At 39.6% G+C, this 22,767-nt stretch overlaps 1 long non-coding RNA gene across 1 annotated transcript in view; it reads left to right on the top strand.

The window, feature by feature from the left end:
- The window catches only part of LOC108351199 (uncharacterized), a 128,326-nt gene extending 106,259 nt beyond the window's left edge, over positions 1–22,067 (top strand). The window contains exons 5-8 of the long non-coding RNA XR_015623446.1: positions 6,681–6,733; positions 10,346–10,423; positions 14,052–14,286; positions 21,788–22,067. This is a non-coding gene — a long non-coding RNA (uncharacterized LOC108351199). The remainder of the gene's footprint in view (positions 1–6,680; positions 6,734–10,345; positions 10,424–14,051; positions 14,287–21,787) is intronic.
- The last annotated feature ends 700 nt before the right edge of the window (positions 22,068–22,767 follow it).

Raw genomic sequence — 22,767 nt, 5'->3', positions numbered from 1 at the left:
CATTTAGGAATGAGAGGTCCCAATTTTGGCTCCTACAAGACACCACAGGCCAGAACATCTCTGTCCTTTTGTTGTCTATCTCTGTTGCTCCTGCCAGGACATTTGTTCAGATTGATTTTTATTCTGACTGAATTCTTTTGCTTGCACTATTTTGCACTCGATAACATTCTAGTATTTTTCAAGTAGTCACTGGCCAGCTTTCTATTGCTGTTGGAAGGAGTTACACAGTGTGGTACCTGAAAAGCCAAGCATATTCCTAACAGTCCTGGAGGCCAGGGGTTGGGAAGGAGTCTCACTGGGCTTATACAAGCTGTCAGAAGAGTGCATTCTCCCATTTAGAAGCTCTAGGGAGAGAGCTCATTTTCTCTCTTTTCCTGGCTATTATAGGTAACCTCTGTTCTACCTTAAAGACAGCCATGTTTCCTCGAGCCTTTCTCACAGCATCTTTCTCTTCTATGTGTTCCACATCTAATGATGACTGTGAGGACATTTTGCCCATATTCATAATTCAGTATAAAATACTTATGTTATATAGGTCATCTCAATATAATGTCATACCAAAGTGCTTGCCACTGAAGCAGGAGGTTATGAGTTCTGATCTCCAGACGCCACAAAATAGAAGGTCCAGCCTGGTGATGCAGCCCTAGAACCCTCAGAGGGGTAGGCAATCAGAAGGGGCATGTGAGGCTCATTTGTCAGTCATTTTTGCTGGATGGATGAATGTCTGGTTCAGTGAAAGAGTATGTCTTGAAAACAAACAAACAATTAGAGGATGAGCAAGGAAATGGATTTTACATATTATCCTCTGGCTTCCACACTCATGCAACCATATCTGCACATCTCTGTCTCTGTCTCTCTTACACACACACACACACACACACACACACACACACATGGTTAGTTGACTGGAAACCTCAAATCTACTCTTGTCTCCTTTTAGAAACAGGCGTCCGTTAGATAGACCAGCTGGTCATGAATTAGTGCACCTCTTCCTCCAGACCTTGCTTCAAACTGACTTTCCACTTCGATTCACCTTTTTCATGTCAAGTCATATGTTCATGGGGTCCTGTAATTAGGTGACAGCAGACACTCCTAGAAAGCCATCGCCAGCTTGCAGCCAACCATCTAGAAGTTTAACATTTTTTTTTTGACTAAAGAAATTGAATGCTCCCCTAGACAACTTACCAAACTAGACCGGCTAAGGTCTGACATCTCTTATCTCTATTCTTCTTACTTGTAATTATTATTCAATATTTCAGTTATGTCTTACTGTTTCTTTCCTTATCCCATGTTTTATGTATGAACACGTGTATCATGTTTGGTTTATATTGTTTATACATCCTTGTACTTCATCTTTTTCCCCCTGGGATAATATTGCTTCTCCTTGTTGTTTTGTGAATTTGTTTTCCTCAAGTAAAGGCTTCTTAACAATAGGCTCTTCCAAATTTCAGTTGTCTAAAAACATTTGTTTTACCCTCTCTTTAAAGGTAGCACTGCTGTATATATAAGTCTGGATTGGATGATATTTTTACATGGCACTGCTGACATGTACATTTTTCTTTAACTACCAAGAAGTTGGCTGTTAAAATGTCTTTGAAAAAATCCAAATATGGTATTTTGTTCTTGCTTCTTCATTTTTTATTTGTATGCCATGCTTGTGTGGCAGGCCTCCAGCTTCAGGAAGGAGTGTCCTGACCTCATCTGAGAGTGATTTCTTGTTTTATATTTTGTTTGGGATTGCTTGATTTTCCAAAACGTAAGGATGAATACCTTTGTCTTCTGTGTATTGGATCCCTTGCTGTTATAACTATCCTATTTTCTCACTAATGGCTGACTTCCTCTCGTTTGGATGTATCTTTCCTTCTCACTTTGACATCAGAGCATTTCATTTCCCACTTTTCTCTGCTTTTGGGGGTAATCCTTTCAATTTATGCTACAGATGTCCTGGAAAATAACAGAAAAGTCTCAAACAACACCTTTCTAATAGATTTTATAGTGTTTATGTGTTTTAAGCTGGCATTATACGCACACACACATATAATATCCTACATACATACACATATAGGCACATATATACACATAAGTATCCTAAAATACACATGCACATAAACACACATATATGTATCTTACAAACACACACACACACACACACACACACACACGCACACGCACACGCACACACCTACATACATCCAAGGGAAGTGAAAATAGAGATTTAAACAGTTTCTATTATTTATAAACCAATATTTATTAATGTTTACCAGAGAGTTATTCACAGTAAAAGTAAGATGGACACCATTGAGATATTACCTGAAAGTCCACTGATAAACACGGAGCATACGTACACATTATATGACTTTTTAAAAAATATCAAGTGCTGGTCCATGCCACAACATAGGTGGACCTACACATGTTGTGGCTTTTCTCTTACCTATGACTCTCAAAACACCTGGTTTCTGAATTTTGCTCATTGACTTCTCCTGTCTTGAGTATGTTTGAATAATAATTTTTAAATAGTATTTGTACTTGTTCTTTGAAATTTTCATACATGTATACGGTGTGTTTTGATCTTATTCATCTCCCACGACATTTCTCCAATTCCATACAGGACCCACTTCCATGTCTATTTCTGTAAAATTGGTCAATATTTCCCATATACATCTTTTTTTTAGCCACCTTGAGATATCACATTGAAACATTTTTAGAAATATCCCTCTATAGCGATTTACAAAGGAGAGAGTACACATGTAACAGTTGAGAGGCATACCCTTATGGTGTGAGGACCACATACCCAGGCAGTGTTGGGAGGAGCCCAGTCACTCACTTAGTTTTCTTCTCCCCTTCCCTGCCCCCAGTCCAGTTCTCCCAATGCTTGTGCCTGGTCAGAGGAATCACGAGTATCGTGAGGATGATTGCTGCACTCGAAACCCACTCAGCTCCAGCTGCCTGCTAATTAGCCCCGACATTCAGGGGGGAGCTTCAAAAATCTGTTATTTTGTTCCACTTTTGTGCTTGATAGTTATATTTGCTTGCCCAAAAGGAGGCCGAGAGTGCAGGCTAAGTAGATTTGTGCGGCGTGAGATGCCTCAGACTGTTTTACTACCATTAAGTGGAAGACGAGGATTAATCCTTTTATTTCGGAAGTAAAACAGCGTGCATCCATGCTGCTAGCCAAAGTTCCTTGATCAAATACATTTTTCACAATGTACAGACTGCTAAGTGTCGTCACAGCACTCCGGAAAGCACATTTTCTTGACTTGAGTGTCAGTTTGTGTTGACTTTGAATTTAGAGGGGAAAAAAGCCATTAACCTCTAGAAATTATAGGGAAAGTGGCACAGCTGTATGGTATGGGGAGGTAAGGGACAAACAATTATATGCAAATGAACGAAGATATTGGAGGTCTCAGAGTGCAGAATCTTAAGTTCTCAAATGATTCCCTTGCCATAATCTTGTTAATAACGGCACATGCTGTATCCAAGCTGGCCTCTGAGTACTTTGGTGGGGATGTGGTAGGATTACCAAGTCGGTCCAAACTGTGGCTTTTTCAATTGTCTTCCCAGGAAGAGCGAGCAGTATGAGAGCCCAAGGTATTTTAAACAGACTGATTACATGCATTGATTGATGATTTGATTCAGAATAATTTTCTTTCCTTGGATGAGAAAAAGTGATGTTATTGACCCTGTTCATTCAATCAAAATGGTAATGTAACTTAAAGCATGCCAACTTGCGGAAGCCGCCAGCCAGGGGAGAGTCTAAATTATGCAAGGTCTGCCTGTAAGTTGTGTTTATGAATACCATTGATTGACATTACCTCTTGCCCCTCCTCAACATGCATGTGTCCACATGCGCTCATCCTATTACCGATAAACAAGGCATTGGGATTGCAGAAATGGTTTCACTCTACATTCGTTGAGGAGATAATTACTACTATTTGTTATTTGTGGTTAATGTGCCATTATGTGTAAAAGGGAAAAATGATTAAATGTATTATCAGAACCACTCAGAGTCCATGCTTGGTAAAGAAAGTTGATTACTCAAAATATCCGTCAAGAGAGTTTTGCGTTATCTCCATCACTCGAAATGCTGTTCTAATTATGGGCTGTGTCATTTTGCTCCATTTCCTTCACATTTCACGCCCAGCTCTAGAATTGCCTTCTTGACTTTGCCCCTTCCTGAACTACTCAGCCCCCGGCAATCTCTTTCTGAACACTTCCTCCCAGAGGGTGACACACAGGTCCAGAAGGCTTGCTACCATCTTCTACAACCTGGTTTATAAAACAGACTCACACGATAGGTAGAGAGGGAAGACATTTGCTGTAAGAGTGACTGGAGATGGGGTGAAGGCATAATTCTTGTGAGGAGAAGCTATGCCTCGTGAGGCAGATCTCTGCTATTGGCAGGGAATGTAGGGGTGGCCATTCTGTTCTGTAGAATGGGCTCAAGGACAATTTAGGCAACTTCTAGTCTTTCTCGTGATTAAGAAGTCAAACACGGGCTGCCATAGTGGTTAATCTTGGTTGTCAACTTGACTGGAACTGGAATCAACCAAAGGAACAAGCTCCTGGTCACACCTGGGAGGGACTATCTTGATTGGTTTAATTGAAGTGGAGTGATCCACCCTAAATGTGAGTAACACCTTCCAGTCTCAGCAGAGCAAGAAGCAGTCTGTAAGAGAAAAGGCTTTTGCCTTTGCCTCCTTGCCTTCAGGTTGTGCTGGCAAGTTTATCTACTTCGTTGTCAATTTATTGATGCTGTCACCACTGATGCTTGCATTCTTTGGTAGCATTAGTATCTGGTGTTTTAGCCTTCCTGTATGGATTGCAGACCAGTGGCCCTCCAGGAATCCTGATAGACAGTTGTTGTCAATGTTCCTAATGCTTCGATCCTTTAATACAGTGGTTCCTCAGGTTGCGGTGACCCTCAACCATACAATTATTTCATAGTTCCTTCCTAACTGCAATGTTTCTACTGTTACGGATTACACTGTAAATATGTGATATGCAGAATATCTGAAGTGCCCTCCCAAAGGGATCTAGGAAGAGAACCGATGCTACAGGCCTTCAGTAACACATTGGGAATGCCAAGGCTTCTAGCTTCATATGCTGAACAGCACCCGGTTCTCTGTCTCTTCATGGTGAAGGCAGACATTGTACTCCCTAGCCCATATCCTTGCAAGCCAATCTAAAATCTCTAACCAGAAATATATTCATCCTATCAGTTTTGTCCCTTCAAAGAATGCTAACTAGTAGAGTTGTGTGCACACTGTACCTAGTGTGGTTGAAGCTCTAGGTTTGCTCTCTAGCACTTGAAAATATATATTGCAAGATTAAATGAAATCGCCTTTTCCATATGGGACCTTACTATTTAAATGACATACTCTTGTCCCCAGTGCTGAAAGGAAAACCCCACTCACTGCTTCCTAGTGTCACTTCTCTAGACTCCTGTGGTATCAAGAGGACACAAGTGTCTATCCTTGCCTTGAATGCACACAGCTAAATCAGCTCTAAGGTTTGAGACACTTCTTTGCATAAAACATTTTAGAACTATTTTTTAATTGCTGGGATTTGTAAAAATCCTGCATGGTAAAAGCAGAAGTGGTTATTATTTCCTTGTGAATATTCTCATGCCTTCATATCTCATATAAACAGCTATATAACATTTCTGTCCTCCAGGCACCTGGAAGAGTCTTAAAGGCAGGTCTTACTGTTTGACTTCACATCAAATAGTTTGAGGAACGACTTAAGTATCCAAAACCACTCAAAGCATGTGGGTGTAATTGAACACAAGGGCTTCTCCTCTGTGTTTTACACTGTGATAATTCTGGATGCTTACCCTTACCCTCTCTCTCTCCCCCACTTCTTTTTCCTTCCCAGTTTTATTCTGTTGTGCGTTTGTTTCTTAATTTCTTTGTTCCCCACTGTAGTTAATATTCATAGTTATTCCGTCCTTGGAGCTTTGACTCCCAGGAAGATTCAGGAATCCCAGATGTCTTTGTAGCTCTGACATGAGTGGGTTTTCTCTTCCAAGACAGAAATAGAGCCCGTGATCTGGATAGAAGAGAGACCCCACAGGTGAGAGGTAATGTCTGTCAGTCTTGACTCACCTGGTCGAACACCTCAGATGGTTCATCTCAGCAGGCTTGTATGCAAACATTCTGTTAGTTTTCCAGATCCCTGTAATGAGGCCAGCATGAAGTTCCAGCTCTGAAACACAAAACAACAAAATGTTTAAGGCCAACTGTTAATTGTCTATGCTTCCTCTAGTTCCCATGTGTTTTATAATGTGATTGGGAGAAAATATTCTACAAGTATCTGCATACAGCTCATGCCTGGTTTTAGTTTGTTTGTTTTTGTTTTTGATTTTCAAATATTATTCTTTATGAAGAGGAGAATTGGTGCTTATAGAGATCTGGTTAAAGAATGATACCTGGAACAGGGGAGTGCAAGGAAGAGTCTGAACTTCATTACCATGAAGCCCTCAGAATTACTCAGTCCTCCTTCCCATGGACTATGTTCTTAATGCTCAAATGAGCTCACTTCAAAATCCAACTGTTGTCTAGTATCTTAGTTCTCTCAAGGAGAAGGAAAATGACCCCTAAATATTGTAAACACAAAGCTCTTATTTCTAGAGTTTCAAATAGTATTCACTGGGGTTACACATTCTAATTTGTCTTTTTCAGTATTGGATTTGAATTCCAGTGCCGCCTACATAATTGTACAACTTTGACTCCAGGTAAGACCATACCTAGATATCTCAGTCTTGGATCCATAAAAAATTGGTTGCTGATAGGATTTGAGGGCAAGAAATATTTATTTTTGTTGTGTGATTGCCGCCACACTCCTGTTATATGATTTGGAAAGTAATTTTGTTTCAGAACTTTCTTTATTTACCTTTACTCAGTGTGGCTTTGTATTATATAAGGACATTTTCATTGCACTAACAACTCCCATGATCTCTTTAGCTATAAGTACCACTGTAATCCCACTCAGCTCCTGCTAAAGGCATCCACTGAACTGATTTCTGTGTCTATAAATTTGTTATCTCTTTTTTTCCCCTGGGAATTTCCTATAAATGAAATCATGTAGTCTGTAATCTCTGTTGTCTAGCTTCTTTCATTTGCAGTCCTGTTTCGGAGGTTCATAAACACTACAGAATGAATCAATATTTCATTTCTTTATATTGCTGAATAGTTCATGGTATGGATGTAAAATACCACATTTTGTTATATGAACCATTTACCAGTTAATAAATATTTGGATTGTTTAGTTTAGACTGTTATAAACTGCTTTTATGAGCATTTTTTATATAAATCATTGTGTGGACACATTTTCATTTCTCTTGGGTGGACTGTTAAGATCAGAATTGCTGGTTTCATATAGCCAGTTCATGTTTTTCTCTTTAGGAAACTTAAATAGTTTTTCAAAGTGGTGATGCCACTTTAAGTTTCCAGCACCAACACATGTTGGTTTTCTGTTGTTAATAACCTTGTCAAAGTTTAGCATGACCAGATATTTTTATAATTCTATTTAAGGATTGGATGGTATCTGTTGGGGGGTTAGAATTAATCTCTTTAATCACATACATGGCAGCTTTTCACAAGCCCGTTATTTGTAGGCAAGACTTCTATCATGAAACCACTTGTACATCTTCCTTGATACAGACAAGCTGTTGCAAGTTTTTTAAAGTGGCTATTCGTGTCTTTATCTCAATCTTTATTTGTGTGTGTGTGTGTGTGTGTGTGTGTGTGTGTGTGTGTGTGTGTGTGTGTGTTTGGATTATCATATGTCTTATACCACGCCATACTAAACTATCCACATTGTTATTAAACTGAGGATATAAACTATATTGTATATTATGGGTGAAAGTCTTTGTTAAGTGCGTTTCCCAATGATGTTCTTTTTTATGTTTGGTCTCTGCATTTCTTCAATGTGTCCATTCAAACACAAATGTTTCCTACTCCCCACCACAATTTTGTTTACTTGTCCTGCCTGGAGGTTTTAGCCTCTTTCTGATTCTAAAACCTCCTATTTTATTCTCATACTTTTATTTGAATAATATTGTAGTTTTAGATTTTTTGCATGAGGTCAGTGGCTGATGTCAGGAGTCATAGTTACCACCATGGACAGAAGAACAATGATCTGGGAAAGCAAGCAGGCAGTTCAGTTCAATGTTACTAAGTAGTTAGTGTTGGTTCAAAGGTGAGGAGTCTGACCCAAGGTAATTTATTCTAGGCATATTTAAGCACAATTTGGTGAAAATGTCCCTGGTGATAATTAACTCAATCCTGTGAGTACTCCAAGCCACAAAGTAAGCTAAATAAAGATTGGACAAGACTCTATTGGAACTGTTTGTAAAGTACACGACACCTTCCACAAAGACGGGTTCTATACACTGAAACAAGCTCATGGAATAAGTTTTAGGGGGATCCTTTGTGGTCTTGGTAACACAGATCGTGCAAAGGTCTCTGGGCTATTAGCCATTTCTGTTTAAAACATTCTGGGTGGCTCACAGGTTATGTGTCCCTTCCTTTGAAAGAACATCCCTGTGTGTTCAACATTCCAGATTCCTAGAGCTTATCTGTGAGCACAAGGACTACAATGCCTTCTACAGTTAACTTTGAGCTAATGCTTCCTGTGGCTGATTTTCTGTAAGTCTAGGGATGGCAGGGTTGCACGGTATGTGCTTGCTTGATTTCATCCCTGGATCATCACAATTTGCACAAAAACACTGACTCCTAATAGCTGTCCTCTGACCTCCACATTTACTCTGTGACAGGTTCTCCCCCACCACACCCCCCTACACACTACTCAAAATGGACATTGGTTTCTAGCAGTAATACTTCTTGTTAACATGTTTTGGTGTCATAGAATGCTGGTCTCATATAATATCTTATAACATATTTAGTTCTAATATGTTTTCTAAAAGAACTTGAATAATATAATTTTTCTGTAATTATTTTTATAAGGAAAGCTACCTGTGCCTAAAATTTTCTGTGTCAGAATATCTTTAATTGCTAATTCAATGAACCTATCATACACTAGATAGATCCTAGATTCTATTTTATTTTTCTTCCTGAGTAAACTGTGTTAGTTGATGTCCTTCTGAGAATAAACTCACGTTTCTAGCTTAGCTAATTACAATTGCTGGGATACAGTTATGCTAATATTAATTTTAATTATTTAAATTTGTATAAAATGATAACAGTTCCCATTTTATTATTAATTGTGATAATCCAATCACTTTATTTTTATCAGTTGTTCTTTATTGTTACTTCTTTTTTTGTTTGTTTGTTTGTTTTAAGATAGTCTCACATATCCAGGGTCTCCTCAAAATTGCAACATAGCTTGGGCTGACCTTGACCTTTTAATTTTTCCACCTTTACCTATTAAGGGCAGTCTTACAGGTATGCTCTCCCATGTAGAAGAATGTTAGTCATTCTTTCTTAGAGTATTTTCTCATTGCTCATTTTATTTGTAGAAGTAACATTGAGTTGTCCTATTTTGTATGTATTAAATTGAATTAATATACTTAATTTTCTTTGTTTTAGATTTAGTTTGTTCTCTTTACATTTTGTTAATGTGGAACCTAGACTGTTAACTTGTAACCATTTTATTTCTGATTCAGGTATTTATAGTTACAGATATGCATGTACCCATGATATTGTATATCTTTTAAATTTTCTTACATTGCATTCATATAATTTCTATTATTCAAGCAATCTCATGATTTAGCATTTTGCTCTATAAATAATATAAAGCCTATTGTTTAAGGTCTAATTATTTTGGTTGTCTCAGATTTGCTTCTGTTGTTGGTTTATAGCTCTCTAACATAATTTCTAGACTTTCAATTTGCAGAGACTCATCTGATCTCAGCGTGGTGTGCTCTGGGTATTTTCCCTATATATGTATCAGTGCGCTGCAGACCCTGAGCTATGTGATTGACATTGGTTCAGACAGTGTGCTTGACAGGGTTACGAATGTCTTCTGAGCATCTGTAGATTTGCTTTTGGGATGCTTTTTGCCAATGTTTGAGCATTTAAATTTTCAAGTATTATTAAATCATCTACGTCTCCTTTCATTTGCATCAAGATTTGCTTCATGTATTTTGTGACTTTCTTGTTATGTATATGCATATTTAATAATCCTTACATCTTTCTGGCGTGTGGAGACTTTCGTGCTTTTAAAACATTCCTCTTTGACACCCCTAATATTTCTTGCCTTAAAGTCTATTTTGTGTGAAATGACTACAGTGAACGGCTCTTTTGTGGTTAATATATATTTTAGCTTTCCATTATTTTACTTTCAATCTACTTTTGTCTTTGAATTTAATGTGTTTCTCTTATAGGCAGCTGTGAGCAGGCTTTGCATTTTTACTCAGCCTGACAATCTTTATCATTTTGCCAAGGGTGTCCTGGTCATTAAGGTCAGTGCCTCACTATTTGCCATTACATCTGTATGGCGTTCTTAGTTCACATCCCCTCCCCCCGTGCCTTTTCTTTTTGTATCAGATCAGTCCTACATAGCTTCCACCTCAAGTCCTCCATTGATTTATTTTTAATATATTTGTTGTAATTTCTTGGTTGTTTTTCTCAGAATCACAATATGTAGCTTCAGGTATTATCCTGCTCAGAATACTTTTAACTTTTGAATTACAGCAAATAAAGTACAACAAGATACAAAACAAAACAAAACAAAACAAACTCTGTTCTGCTAGGTCCCTAGTTTTTTTGACTTTAGATAATTACAGTTTGAACATCCATAACTCAAACAACTGAGATCTCAAATAGTCCAAAAATTTAAAAAAGAAGTGTGAGAACCAGTATAATGATCAAATTATGAGGAAAATATCATAATATCCCACTTATTTCCACTCCAAAAAATACTAATAATATTATAACAGTAAAATTGCCACCAGGATAAGCATATGTGAGACAAAACTGTTTCTTCTTTAAAATTAGCTTCACTAAAATATAATAAAGGCAATATACAGCAAGCCAATAGCCAACATCAAATTAAATGGAGAGAAACTTAAAGCAATTTCAGTAAAATCAGGGAAAAGACAAAGCTGTCCACTCTCTTTCTCCCTCCTCAATACAGTACTTTAAAGTTCTAGATAGATCAATAAGACAATGAAAGGAGATCAATAGAAGACAAATTGGAAAGGAAGTTAAAGTATCACTATTCACAAATATGATACTGTATATAAGTGACCCCCAAAATTCTACCAGAGAACTTCTACAACTGATAAACACCTTAGGCAAAATTGCAGAATACAAAATTAACTCAAAGAAATAAGTAGCCCTCATTTATAAAAACAATAAACAGACTGAGAAAGAAGTTAGGGAGACCATCCCATTTACAATAGCCACAGACAATATAAAATACCTTAATGTGACTCTAACCAAGCAAGTGAAAGACTTGTATGACAAGAACTTCAAGTCTCTGAAGAAAGAAATTGAGGAAGATATCAGAAAATAGAAACATCTCCCATGCTCATGGGTCAGCAGGATTAACATAGTGAAAATAGCCATCTTATTCCAAAAACAATGTATAGATTTGATGCATTTTCCATCAAAATTTCAATGCAATTCTTTACAGACCTTGAAAGAACAATTCTCAACTGGAAAAACGAAAATCAGGAAAGTCAAAACAATCCTGAACAGTAAAAAGAACTTCTGGAGGATCACCATCCTTGACCTGAAGCTGTACTCATAATTTGGGTATTAGTAATAAAAAAAACTCTACAGGGTATTGATATAGAAACAGATGGGTGAATCAATGGAATCAAATAGAAGGCTCAGAAATAAATCCACATACATTTGGACACTCAATTTTTGACAAAGAAGCCAAAACAATACAAGAAAAGGGAGAGCATCTTCAATAAATAGTGCTAGTCTATCTGGATGTCTGCATGTAGAAGAATGAAAATAGATTTATATTTGTCACCCTGCACCAAACTCAAGTCCAAGTGGAGCAAAGACCTCAGTGATAACCAGATACACTAATTGATACAGGAGACAAATTCCTGAACAGAAAAACCACTGGGTAAGGCACTAAGATCAACAATTAATGAATGGACCAGCATGAAATTGAAAAGCTTCTCTAAGGCAAAGGATACTGTCAATAGGACAAATTGGCATTCTACAGATTGGAAAAAAATACAACCCTACGTTCAACTGAAGGCTAATATCTAAAATACATATAAAATTCAAGAAACTAGACACCAACATCCCAAATAACCCAATTAAAAATGGGATACAGAGCTAAACAGATAATTCTCACCCAAGAAAACTCTGACTGAGAAGCACTTAAAGAAATGTTCCACATTCTTAGTTAACAGGGAAATGAAAATCAAAGACTCTGAGATTCTACCCTATACCATCAGAATGGCCAACATTAACAGCTCAAGGGAGGATTCTGAGCAAGGTACACTCCTTACATTGCTGGTGGGAGTGTAAATTTGTATAACCACTCTGAAAATCAGTTTGCTAGATTCTTTCTTTAAAAATATACATGTTTTATTATGTTTTTAATAATCATTCCATTCGTTTATATCTCAAATGATCTCCCACTTCCCAGTTACCCCTCCACAACCACCCCATCCCACACTTGCCCTTTCCCCCTCCTTTTTGCCTCTATAAGGGTATTCCCTCACCCATCCCCCCTCTCCCTCTCCCTCTCCCCCACTCCATCATCCTCCTATGCTGGGTCATCAAACCTCCACAGGACCAAGGGCTTCCTTTCCCATTGATGTCAGATAAGGCCATCCTCTGCTACATATGTATCTGGAGCCATGGATCCCTCCCTGTACACTTCTTGGTTGGTGGTCTAGTCCCAGCTAGCCAACATTGTTCTTCCTATAGGGTTGCAATTCCCCTCTGCTCCTCTAGTTCTTATGCCAGCTCCCCCACTGGGGTCCCTGAGCTCAGTTTGATGGTTGGCTCCAAGCATCCACATCTGCATTGGTTAGTTGCTGGAAGAGCCTCCCAAGGAGCAGTCACACCAGGTTCCTTTCAGCAAGTGCTTCTCAGCAACGGCAACAATGTCTGGGGCTAGGGGAGTGTTGGTGTCTACAGGATGGATCTCCAGGTGGGGCAGCCCCCAGATTATTCTTCCTTCAGTCTCTGCTCCATTTTTTGTCCCTGTCTTTTCTTTGGGCAAGAATATTTCTGGACTATAGTTCCACCTCAAGACTGAGGTCTACCCCTCGTGGAAAAATGCTCCCCTATCCCACAAGGATATTTGCTCAACTGTGTTCATAGTGGCTTTATTCCTAATAACCAGAAACTGGAAACAATTTAGATGTCTCTCAACTGAAGAATGGATATAGCAAATGTGGTTTATTTGCAAAATGGAATACTACTCAGTGATTGAAAACAAAAGTATCACGAATTTTGAAGACACATGGACAGAACTAGAAAATGTCATCCTGAGTGAGGTAACCTAGACCCTAAAAAATGCATGGTATGTACTCACTTATAAGTGGGTATTAGCCACAAAGTACAGGACAACTATGCTATAATCAAAAGACCTAATGAAGCCAAATAACAAGGATGGCTCAAGGGACGGTGGTTGGATCTTTCTTAGAAAGGGAAACAAAATAGATATCAGAGGTGGATTGATGGAGGGAACTAGGTAGGAGGCGGGATTAGGAAGAAAGTCATTGGGGGCAGATCAGGTATAGGGAGAGCAGGGGAGAGAATAGAAAATGGCAGCTGGATTGAGGGGAGGGGCAGCAATCTCTAAGATGTGCCAGAGACCTAGAATGAGGAGAGGCCTCTGGGTGTCTGTGGGTGCAACTCTAGTTGAGTGGGGGATATGGATCCTGAAGTTGCCACTTCCTGTAGACAGCCAGGACTCCCAGTGAAGGGATAAGGACAGCAACCCACCCATAAACCTTTGACCCAAAATGTATCCTTCTTACAACATATGCAGGGACAAAGAGCAGAGACAGAGGGAATACCCAACCAGTGATTGGCCCAAACCGAAACCCACCCCACGGGCAAGAACCAATCCCTGACACTTTTAATGATACTCTGTTTTGCTTGCAGACAGGAGCCTAGCATAACTGTCCTCTGAGAGGCTCCACCCAGCAGTCAATGGAAAGAGATGCAGAGACCCACAGCCTACCATTAGACAGAACTCAGGGTGTCTTATAGAAGAGTTGACAGAAAGACTGAGGGACCTGAAGAGGACAAGGACTCCAAAAGAAGACCAACAGAATCTACTAACCTGGACGCTTTGGGGCTTCAAGAAACTGAACCACCAACGAAAAACTGAGCACAGGTACACCTACCCCTCACCCTGCCTGGCACCTGTGTAGCAGATGTGTAGCCTGATCTCCATGAGGTTTCCCCAATGACTGGAGTTAGGGCGGTCCTTATATCTGTTACTTGTAAATCCTCTTCCTCTAATTGGGGTTCCTTGTCTGACCTCAGTGAAAGAAGATGTGCCTAGTCCTGCAGTTTCTTGAATTCCTGTGTCAGGGGAGGGAGGTGGGATACCCAGAGGGGGCTCCTCATCTCAGAGGAGAAGGGGGAATGGGAACAAAGATCTTCCCCCTTCTGTACTGAGTGGAAAGGGAGATGATATTGAGATGTAAAGTGAAAAATTAGATTAATTTAAAAAAAGTTTCTCTTCCCTCGATCTACCTGCCTGTCTCTGTAGCAATACCATGCAGCTGTGTGTGTGTGTGTGTGTGTGTGTGTGTGAGAGAGAGAGAGAGAGAGAGAGAGAGAGAGAGAGAGAGAGAGAGAGAGAGAGAGAGAGAGAGAGATTTGTTTTGTTTTATTGGATATTTTTATTTACATTTCAAGTGTTATCCCCTTTCCTCTACCCAACTACCCACCCTTTCCCACCTTCCTGCCCTGACATTCCCCTACACTGGGGGAGGAGGGGAGTCTAGCCTTGGCAGGACCAAGGGCTTCTCCTCTCTCTGGTGCCCAACAAGGTTATCATTTGCTACATATGCAGCTGGAGCCATGGGTCTGTCCATGTGTACTCTTTGGGTACTGATTTAGTACCTGAGAGTTCTGGTTGGTTGGTATTGTTGTTCTTATGGGGTTGCAAACCCCTTCAGCTCCCTCAATCCTTTCTTTAATTCCTCCAGTGGGGCCCCATTCTCAAGTCAATGGTTGGCTGTGGGCATTTGCCTTTGTATTTGTCATACTCTGGCAGAGCCTCTCAGGAGACAGCAATATCAGGCTCCTGACAGCATGCACTTCCTGACCTCTACAATATTGTCTGGATTTGGTGGCTATAAGGCTGGATCCCCAGGTGGGGCAGACTCTGAATGACCAATCCTTCAGTCTCTGCTCCAAATCTTGTAGTTTTTACCACTATTGCTCTGTAATACAGCTTGAGGTCAAGGATGGTGGTTCCCTCAGAAGTTCTTTAATTGTTGAGACTAGTTTTTGCTATCCTGGGTTTTTTCCTTTACCAAAGGAATTTGCAAATTGCTCCTTCCAATGCTATAAAGATTTGAGTTGTAAGGCAAATGGCAAGATGGCCATTTTTACTTTATCAATCCTGCCAATCCATGAACATGGGAGATCTTTTCATCTTCTGAGATCTTTGACTTCTTTCTTCAGAGACTTGACGTTCTTGTCATACAGATCTTTCACTTGTTTGCTTACAGTCACAGCAAGGTATTTTATATTCTATGTGGCTATTGTGAAGGGTGTCGTTTCCTTAATTTCTTTCTCAGCCTGTTTATCCTTTGAGCAGAGGAAGACTACTGATTCGTTTGAGTTAATTTTTTATCTAGTCCCTTTGCTGAAGTCGTTTATCAGCTGCAGTTCTCTGGTGGAACTGCCTAACCTTTAGCTATGGTCTCTATAGATTCTCCCTCCCCTTTGTTGGTCATTTCAGCTAATCTCATCCCTGTTGGGTCCTGGGAGCATCTTGCTTTCCTGGCATCTGGGACTTGCTGGTAGCTATCCCCAGTTCCCCATCCCTCATTGCTACAAACTTCTGTACAAATTCCTGACCCTCTGTATATCATCCCTGTCTCCTCCCATATCTGATTCTGCCCCCCTTACCCTGTCTCCCTCCTCTCTTTCTCTCAAGTTCCTCCTACTCTCCACTTCCTGTGTGTATTTTGTTCCTCCTTCTAAGAAGGACTGAAGCAGCCTCATTTTGGACTTCTCTTTTCTTGAGTTTCATATGGTCTGTAATTGTATCTTTGGTATTCTGAGCTTTTGGGCTAATATCCACTTATCAGTGAGTGCATACCATGTGTGTTCTTTTGTGATTGGGTAACCTCACTCAGGATGATATTTTCTAGATCCATCCATTTGCCTAAGAATTTCATGAAGTCATTGCTTGTAATAGCCGAGTAGTACTCCACTGTGTAGATGTACTACATTTTCTGTATAAATTCCTCTGTTGAAGGACATCTGGGTTCTTTCCAGCTCTGCTATTATAAATAAGGCTGCTATGAACATAGTGGAACATATGTCCTTGTTAAATGTTGGAGCACTTTTTGGGTATATGCTCTGGAGTGGTATAGTTTAGTCCTTAGGCAGTAAGTACTATGTCTAATTTTCTGAGGAACTGCCAGACTGATTTCCAGAGTGGTTGTACCAGCTTGCAATTCTACCAACAATGGAGGAGTGTACCTCTTTCTCTACATCCTCCCCAGTATTTGCTGTCAACTGAGTTTTCGATCTTAGCTATTTGGACTGTGTGAGGTGTTTTTGTTGTTGTTGTTGGTTTAATAAATGTACTTATTTACATCCCAAATGTTGCCCCCTCCCAATCCCAGCCCCGGAGATCTCCACCCCATACTCGATTTGCCTCTGAAAGGGTTCTGCCCCCCAGGCCCCTGCCCTGGGGCATCAAGTCTTTACAGAATTAGGCACACATCCTCTCCAACTGAGGTCAGACAGGGCAGTTCTCGGCTACATATATGCCACGGACTTGGACCAGCCCATGTATGCTCTTTGGTTGGTGGTTTAGTCTCTGGGAGCTCCCAGGGTTCCAGGTTAGTTGGCTCTGTTAATCTTCCTATGGAGCTGCCATCCCTTTCAGCTCTTTCAATCCTCCCCTAATTCTTACATAGGGATTCCTGACCTCAGTCCAGTGGTTGGCTATATTTATCTGTCGGGTTTAGTCAACTGCTGGTACGAGCCTCTCAGAGGACATCCATGCTAGGCTCCTGTTTGCAAGCACATATATAGCATTAGTAATAGTGTCAGCATTTGGTGCCCACTCATGGGATGGATCCTAATTTGGGCCAGTCATTGGCTGACTTTTCCTTCAGTCCTTGCTCCATTTTTGTCCCTGCATTTCTTCTAGACAGGAACAATTCTAGATAAAAAAAATTGAAGGTAATTTGGTGTCCCCATTCCTCCACTGGGGGTCCTGTCTGACTATAGGTGGTCTCTTCTGGTTCCATTTCCCCTCTGTTGGGCATATCAGTTAAAGTCACCCCCATTGAGTCCTGGGGTTTGCTCACATCCCAGGTCTCAGAGTTTTTCTAGAGGTTATGCCCACCCCACCCTCCACAACTACATATTTCTCTTCATTTTGCTGGCCCTCAGGGCTTCTCTCCTCTGCCCCCCCATACCTGATCTTGCCCCTCTTTCCCCCTTCCCTCTCCCACCCAAGTCCTCTCTCCCTGTGCCTCCAGTGATGATTTCATTCCCCCTTCTAAGTGGGACTGAAGCATCCTCACTTGGGCCTTTCTTCTTGTTAAACTTCTTACCACCTCTTGGTTGTATCATGGGTATTCTGTACTTTTTGGCTAATATCTACTCTCAGTGAGTACATACCATGTGCATCCTTTTGGGTCTTGGTTATCTCACTAATGATGATATTTTCTAGTTCTATCCATTTGCTTGCAAAGTACATGATGTTTTTGTTTTGAAAAGCTGTTTAGTATTCCATTGTGTAAATTAATCACATTTGCTGTATCCATTCTTCAGTTGATGGACATCTGGTTTGTTTCTTGTTTTTGGCTATTATAAATAAGGCTGCATAGTGGAGCATGTGTCTTTGTGGTGTGGTGGAGCATTTTTTTGGTGGGTATATTCCCTGATACTTTGATCCCTCCTGTAAGTTTTTGTTTCTAAGTTTGTTAGTGTGCTTTATGTTGTGTAGATTCCTCTGTTACCTTTCTTCCTCTCTCTCTCTCTCTCTCTTTCTCTCTCTCTCTTTCTCTCTCTCTCTCTCTCTCTCTCTTCCCTCTCCCTCCCTCCCTCCCTTCCTTCCTTCCTTCCTTCCTTCCTTCCTTCCTTCCTTTCTTTTCTTCCTTCCTTCCTCCTCCTCCTCTTCCTCATCCTCTTCTTCTTCATCTTTCCTTCTCTGTTTCCTTCTTTTCCTCCTCCACCGGCCCTCCTGCTCTTCCTTCTGCCCTTGGGCTGGATAAGGTTTCATGATCTGTTTTCAAGTTCACTTATTCTTTCTCATGCCAATGAACTGTAGAGTTACATTTTTCCCTCTAGAGAATTTCAATTTTATTTTTTCTCCAGAATATCTAATCCTAAAATAATTTAGACTTTCCGTTTGTTGATGTCACTTTTCATTAGATTGTTTTTTATTAACTTGAGTATTTCTTATATACATTTCGAGTGTTATTCCCTTTCCCGGTTTCCGGGCAAACATCCCCCTCCCCTTCTTTATGGGTGTTCCCCTCCCCATCCTCCCCCCCTTGCCGCCCTTCCCCCAACAATCTAGTTCACTGGGGGTTCAGTCTTAGCAGGACCCAGGGCTTCCCCTTCCACTGGTGCTCTTACTAGGATATTCATTGCTACCTATGAGGTCAGAGTCCAGGGTCAGTCCATGTATAGTCTTTAGGTAGTGGCTTAGTCCCTGGAAGCTCTGGTTGCTTGGCATTGTTGTACATATGGGGTCTCGAGCCCCTTCAAGCTCTTCCACTTCTTTCTCTGATTCCTTCAGCAGGGGTCCTATTCTCAATTCAGTGGTTTGCTGCTGGCATTTGCCTCTGTGTTTGCTGTATTCTGGCTGTGTCTCTTGGGAGAGATCTACATCCGGCTCCTGTCGGCCTGCACTTCTTTGCTTCATCCATCTTGTCTAATTGGATGGCTGTATATGCATGGGCCACATGTGGGGCAGGCTCTGAATGGGTGTTCCTTCAGTCTCTGTTTTAATCTTTGCCTCTCTATTCCCTGCCAAGGGTATTCTTGTTCCCCTTTTAAAGAAGGAGTGAAGCATTCACATTTTGATCATCCGTCTTGAGTTTCATTTGTTCTAGGCATCTAGGGTAATTCAAGCATTTGGGCTAATAGCCACTTATCAATGAGTGCATACCATGTGTGTTTTTCTGTGATTAACCCAATCCTCACTCAGGATGATATTTTCCATTTCCGACCATTTGCCTATGAATTTCATAAAGTCATTGTTTTTGATAGCTGAGTAATATTCCATTGTGTAGATGTACCACATTTTCTGTATCCATTCCTCTGTTGAAGGGCATCTGGGTTCTTTCCAGCTTCTGGCTATTATAAATAAGGCTGCAATGAACATAGTGGAGCACGTGTCTTTTTTATATGTTGGGGCATCTTTGTATATATGATTTTTCAATTATTCTTGGAACAATATTTTCATAGTTCCTTTAAAGTCCAACCTGTGGGATGTTCAGAGAATATTTCTGCTGATAAATTTGTGTTTTAATTGCCCAGCCTTCATTCAGGACATCTTCCTCCCCACAGTATACACTTGCTGATGCCTTCCTTTAATTTTAATGTTATTATTTTAATTCCTAATTTTGGATTCAGAGGCTTTGACCTATATTTTCATAAGCGGAGCCATCCTAAGTTTTTCCTTAAGTATTCTTCCTTTTCTTATTTTTCTTTAATGAATCTATGTGTGAACCAGAAACAACATTTGTAGTTTAGTCTGACTTCTGTTTCTTTCCTGCTTCAGTTTTCTTATAACTCTTCTCATGTCTTTTCCAGACATATACTTTGCTTCCTTCAATGAAGGATGTCACTGGGTTCAGCTCATTTTAGCAGCTAGCAACCCTATCTAGTTTATAAGCCCTTGACCTTTTCTCAACAGAACCATATCTATTTATTTGTACATCTACTGGTTTTCCCATTTGGGTTTCTATCAAGATCACAGTGTTAAATGATGATGTTCAAGTGAGTCACCTTCTGCCTCCAGCAGTGCTGACACAGCTGCTGCTTTTCCTGGTCCAATCCATTGTGACTCCACACACGAGAAATCAAGTACACCAAAAAACTGCTATTATTTATCCTTGCAGTTCAGTGGTTCTACAAAATTAGTATTTATCAACTTTTTGTCAATGTGTAGCATACTGAAGCTTTTAGATATTTTTATTGATGTGTATTAGTAATATATGATAATGAGTTTCCTTACTACATTTTACACATTTATATAATATACTTAGATCATGTTGACCACACCCATTGGCTTCTCTTGCTCTTGTACTGCTCTTGATCCTTTTCTTCTTCCCACCCAATTCCCCTCTTCTTTCATGTTTTTCTCTGCCATCCCTCCCCCCTATATCTTCACAGTTGCTTACTGGCAAGATTTGATAATCTCTGTTCTGCCAAATATAATGATGATATTTATTAATATGTAACTTCTTAGTGCCTCTAGATTCGTGGTGCACAACCAAATTTTATTGAATTAGTAAATAAACGAAAGGTGTAATAAAAAGAAGTGATTTAGTGAACTAGTGGATTTCAGGGATTTCCAAGTGTAGCCTGATAGCTTTGATGTATTGTTAGAGCACACAAAATATATGATCTGGAGATAATTGATCTTCTACTCAGAGTGAGTAATTAACAAGAGTAATGGTCCCTCAGGATGAAGAGGGGATAAGGATATATATATATATATATATATATATATATATATATATATGTATGTATGTATATACACACACACACACATAGTGTGTGTATTGTGTTTGTGAACATGTAGGTACATATATGTAGGTATATATGTATATACATATATGTCATTTTTCTGACATTTTCTAGATTCATCTATAAATTCCATGTTGCTACAATAATTACTCAAAGTAAGACAATTGTGATTAATGATTTGGACAATGTTTCCATCTAGATTTCAGCTCTGCCCAGTGTTGAATGGAGATATTGAATAGTGAGGGGTTAATAATTCAGAATGTTGATACCAGTTCACAAATATGTTAATTCCATACCAAAATCTGAAGTTCATCCAGAACATTCTGGTGCACTTGCTATGGCTCTGAGTAAGAAATGAGTAAGTGGCTTCATGCAAAGTCAAATAGAAGAGCTAAAATGATTTCATTTGGGTTTAGTTTATCCATACAGCTAATTTAAATTTTATAGACCTGTATACAAAGTGAAAAGGCTTAAGGTTCAAATATGGCAGGGCAGAACTGCTGGGTTGGTTTCAGAAAACTGTCACTAGTGTAGTTTTCACAGGCATCCTGTTACCAGCACAGTTATATAGCCACTTAACCATGGTTATTCTGACATGACTGATCTCAAGAGACCATAAACATAACTACTACCAGCTGCTCACTTGTATCATTCAAGGGCTGTGGCTCTTCTGTCCAAGTTCTTCACATCTTTACTTTGACTCAAAATATTGTTATCTTTGCACAAATTGACTTACATAAATGCATATTTCTGTTGAATATGCTATTTATTTATTTTTATAAGTATTATTAAATAAGATTGTCTTTCTTATCCAGACTTGACTACATTTCACTCAGTGGTAAATCTGGCTTCCACCTCTGGAAATGAGGCAATATTGAGTCTGATATTGTTGAATGGTGCTGGTATTTACAAGGTATCTTTTTTTCTAGGGTTCCTATGACTGAAATTAGAAAACTAGTCATCTGTGTTATGGCCAGCCATCAGACAACTAGCCAAACAGCTGCATGATCAATTCGATCTGACAATGAAATCAGATGGAATGAGTGTATCCGGCTTCATAATGCTGCCAACGCAATGTGGCTTCATCAGTGCAAATCAATCAATGTAATGCTGTAACAATGTCTCATTAAAAAACTAAAAAACAAAAAAAAAACTTTGGTCAAGAATCCTTATACAGAAGACAAAAATAAAGTACTTTGTTGCATAGTACACGAAACTCTTGCTATTTACTTGTTTACGCAAGTCAACTAGGGTTTTAATTAAAAGATCTTTGGTATCCATGAACATGTACATTTAAAATCCCCTACTCCCAACCCCCTGCAAATAGATCTGTTTACCCAGAAGTTAACTTAAGTTTCCTAAAGATGTATTTGAGGGATTCCTTGACATTTCCTTGCTTCTTGTCTTTGATGTTTTCTCTAGAACTCTCACCCATATCATATACCTTTGTGTCACTACAGTCATCTTCTAAACAATGAGCTCCTTTGAGATGGGCGCTTCTTCACAAGCCACCAAATCTCTAGTATCTTTTATGATATATATGGAGCATAGTAGACACTCAAAGGTCTACCGAAGATAAGGAGAAATGGGAACATACATTTCTTGGTACTTTTAAATTTTTTTATTCTATTTTATGTGTATGAGCATTTTGCCTGCATTATATTTGTGTACCATATTCATGCACGGTGTCTATGGAGGCCATAAGAAGGTGTCAAGATCTCCTGAAACTTGAGTCATAGACTATTGTGAGCTGCCATGTTGATGTATGAAACTGGGTCCTGTCGAGGAGCAATGAGTGCTTTTAACTCTTGAGTCTTCTCTCCAACGCCACATTTATCAAGTCTATATTCACCACATTACTCAGAGACTGGGAATTTAAGGATTTCTACTGTGTTTTGAAGGTAGCTGG

This window comes from Rattus norvegicus, chromosome 6 (genome assembly GCF_021556685.1).
Source record: "Rattus norvegicus strain SHRSP/BbbUtx chromosome 6, alternate assembly SHRSP_T2T, whole genome shotgun sequence".
Lineage (NCBI taxonomy): Eukaryota > Metazoa > Chordata > Mammalia > Rodentia > Muridae > Rattus > Rattus norvegicus.
The sequence above is the reverse complement of the archived record's forward strand: the minus strand, read 5'-3'. Positions and strand labels throughout refer to the sequence as shown.